We start from the raw sequence: 3,470 nt of genomic DNA, 5'->3' as shown, positions 1-3,470 counted from the left end.
CGCCCTCCTCTCGCGGGGGCAGGGCCCGCAACGGCTGCGGGGGGGGCACCGAGCTGCTCGGGGAGCGGCGGTACCGCGCCGCGCTACGGGCGCCCTGGCTGGGGGCACCCCCCGCAGATCTCCCGCTGGTTCCAGGGGAGGAGGGGGGTAGGAGTTCGGGGCGCTGCTGGGCGCTGGGGGTGTCCGGGTGGGACTGGCAGGAGGCGCCCAGGGTTCGGTGCTCCGTCCGTTCTCGTTTCCTTGCCGTTAACTGAAGGAGAGCACGGGATGAGTCATCGGCGCTGGACAGCCCGATGGGACCCAGCTCTCTGCCACTCATTCATTCGTATTTTGTGCTCCACGCTGCCCACAGGTTGGCTTTCTTAAGCTGAATGTTCCAAACTGTGTTTCTGCTGTATGTGCTTCAAGTGTCACACTGCTGAATCTTCTCCTCTCCCTCATGCTGCCAGTGCTTGGCTTCAGTTCCCTTATCGCACTGTCCTCCTGCTGCGGTGCCCCGTGGTTTGCTGCTGCTGGAGGCATGCAGGCACAGTGCAGCAGCTCACCCAGCAGGTGTGGGTGCTATCTGCCACTGTCACTGCCCAGGCTGGCTGCGGTGGTGGGCAGATATTCTATGTCATAACGTATAGCACATCCCGCGGGCAGCAGCAGGAGGAGGCCACGATAACCCAACTGTTGGCTCCCCCCCTTCTGGCAGCACTTTGGTATTGTCACATCAGGAGCAGTGCAAAAATGTTACGCTTGGCACTGAGTGTGGTGGTTATCATCTCTGCAGGTGGCCATGGGCTGGCATGGTGTGTCATCGTGAGGGTGCAGGCTGCAGCCCAGCCCGTGCACGGGGCACTGCAGTGTGCCTCAGTGTGCCACAGATTGCTGCTGTGAGCAGGGCACACACTGCCTGCCCGCAGCACAGGAAGCACCGCATCGACTGCTGGCGTGTTAAAGACATGGCAGATAAAAGCCGTTGTCTTTTATTCTCAATTATTCCTCATTATTCCATCTGCTGAAAATTGGGTGAGCAGACAGGTGGTGAGAGCAAGGAGTGGGAAAGAGAGCAGCCACTTGTGCACTGTTTGTAACCGTGGGGAATAGTGTTGTCTCACTACAGCTCTCACTACTCACAGAAGGGGCTTGGTTTCTGCAGGGGAACGTGCATGCTGTGAGCAGTGCTGACCGGACTGTAAGGAATGACCCAGGTCTCCTCACTGCTTGTTCAGCCAGCGAGTTCTCAGCACAGTGCATGGAGCGGTTGTTGAAATGCTCTGCTCCTGGGAGAAGCACTGTGCCCTGCACCTGTCAGAGCTGGGCAGTCTGCAGAGCAGTGATGGGAGTGTGGAGAGGAGAGGAAGGGCCTCGGGGAGAGACCTCTGGGCCTTGAGAACAGCAAGACCTGTGTGTTCATTGCTACTTACAACATGAATCCAGAGCGGTTATTTCTTGTGGTTTTGGAGAGCTAGGAATCAAAATATGCAGATTTGCTGGTGATTTTGATGGTTCCTTCATGGCTGTCTTTGTGCTGATAAGGCCATGTTGGCTGGTTCTTGGGCCTTCTCTGAGTGGGTGGCTCTTGTTGCCTCTTTCAAGAGGGAAGGTTGCACCCCCAGGACGTTGGTCAGGACGTGCTGACCAGGATTGATGGGCATTACTCCTACCCCAAAGCAGTCATATTTCAGGCAAAAGCTGAGAGAACCAGATGTGTTGCTTCCTGCCCTCCTTTCTGGGAGCCACTGCAGGGGCAGAGTGGCAGGATGATGGCAGCATCCCCTCATGCGCCACGGGGCCGTTTGCAGCAGCCAGCAGCATTTGTCCTTGCCCACGTGTCCCAGTCACTGCAGCCTCTTCTGCTGTGGGACTTCCCTTCTTTTGGTTCATCTTGCACTGGTGTCATGGAACTGCCTGGCCTCTCAACCTGTTTCTTGGGTTTCTGGGTGCAGCACTCATGCTGCTTCCTTGTGCAGATGAGATCCCATGGAAGCGCTTCTCCTCTGTTTGAACTCCCCCATTCATTACAGTTCTGTTCTCTTCTCCCTCAGACTCTTATTTCAAATCATAGAACCATAGACTGGTTTGGGTTGGAAGGGATGCTAACGCCCACCCAGTTCCACCCCCATGCAACAAGCTCAGGCTGCCCAGGGCTTCATCCAACCTGGCCTTGAGTGCCTCCTGGGATGAAGCACCCACAGCTCTCTGGGCAGCTGTGCCAGTGCCTGAATTCTGCCCACAGTCTGCACTCTATTTATTCCCTCCTTGAGAAGTGCTCTGACATTCGTAACCTCTGAGTGTTGTTACGAAGTTGAGGTGGTGTGGTAGAGAAGAATCTGGCCATGACCTGAATGCAGCAGCGTGAGTCTCACTGCTGTGCTGTCGATCTCCTTTGTGTCCCTGTTGCCTGCTGCATTTCCTCTGCGTGGCTGCGCGCAGCTCCTCCCTTTGAATCACAGACCTGCTGAGCATTTCTGTGTTAGCAGTCCAGGGCAGAAATTACTGTTGAAATAAACCCCGCTGTTGTACTTGGTGTGCCCCATGGTTATTTTTAAAGCACCTCAAGCCCATTATTCATCAGATGAACTACTTCAGGACTCAGGTCGCTGTGTTCCAGTACTTCACCATTAGGACTGAGCGTCCTAACTATGTGTGATCCACCTTCCAAAACTGAGAGGCAGATCCCTCTGCCAGCCATCCCATTACAGGCGGGCTCCTGGCCCGTGGGAGAAGGGCTAATCCTGCAAATGGATTGCTGATGGACATCTGCTGAGGCAGTTGTACCCCTGCAGCTGTAAAGCAGGTATTAACAGTGCGTGTTTGGAGGCTGCCTTACTACATTTTTGTTTGCAACTACGAGTTGCATGTTAGATACCTTTACCTGAGTTTAAATAGGAAATCATTCTGCCTCAGGCACTGCTGCCTTCCATTGCTGTCTGAGATCTTTTTTTTTTTTCGCGTGGGAGCACCATCAGCATCACGATGAAAGGCATAATAAAATAAATGACCAGATGACTAATGCATGTCTCAGTGCAGAGGAGCCGGAATTAGCTTTGTGCCCAGCCAGGCAGGGGCAGGGAACAACGGAACTGGGGATGGCAGGGCTGGGGATGGCGGGGCTGCCTCTGAAACTCACCCCTGAGCTCAGAACCAGGCTGCAAGCAGAGCTCTGCATTTGCAAGGCTCTGCTGGCAACCCAGGGTTGGAACCCCCTTGGGCACAGGGCTGGGGGGGTTGGAACACAAACGCGTTGTGCTGCAGGTGCTCATGCAGAGTGAGATGACTGCAGCGTGCTGATGATGGGATGTGCACAAAGTGACAAATGGTGGTGGGCTGGGAGGTGCTGTTCCTGGCCCTGACCCAGCTGGGTTAGAAGCTTCTGTTTCCCGTGGAGGCTTGAAGCCCCACTTCATTTCCTATGCAGGAACCTAACCCAGTTAGGGACATAAATCATACGAGGTGAAGCGCGTAAATGTCATCTTGTGCCT

Source organism: Centrocercus urophasianus, unplaced genomic scaffold (genome assembly GCF_019232065.1).
Source record: "Centrocercus urophasianus isolate 14NV4802_14NV808 unplaced genomic scaffold, USGS_Curo_1.0 seq_13, whole genome shotgun sequence".
Classification (NCBI taxonomy): Eukaryota; Metazoa; Chordata; class Aves; order Galliformes; family Phasianidae; genus Centrocercus; species Centrocercus urophasianus.
This window is presented reverse-complemented; position numbering follows the sequence as displayed.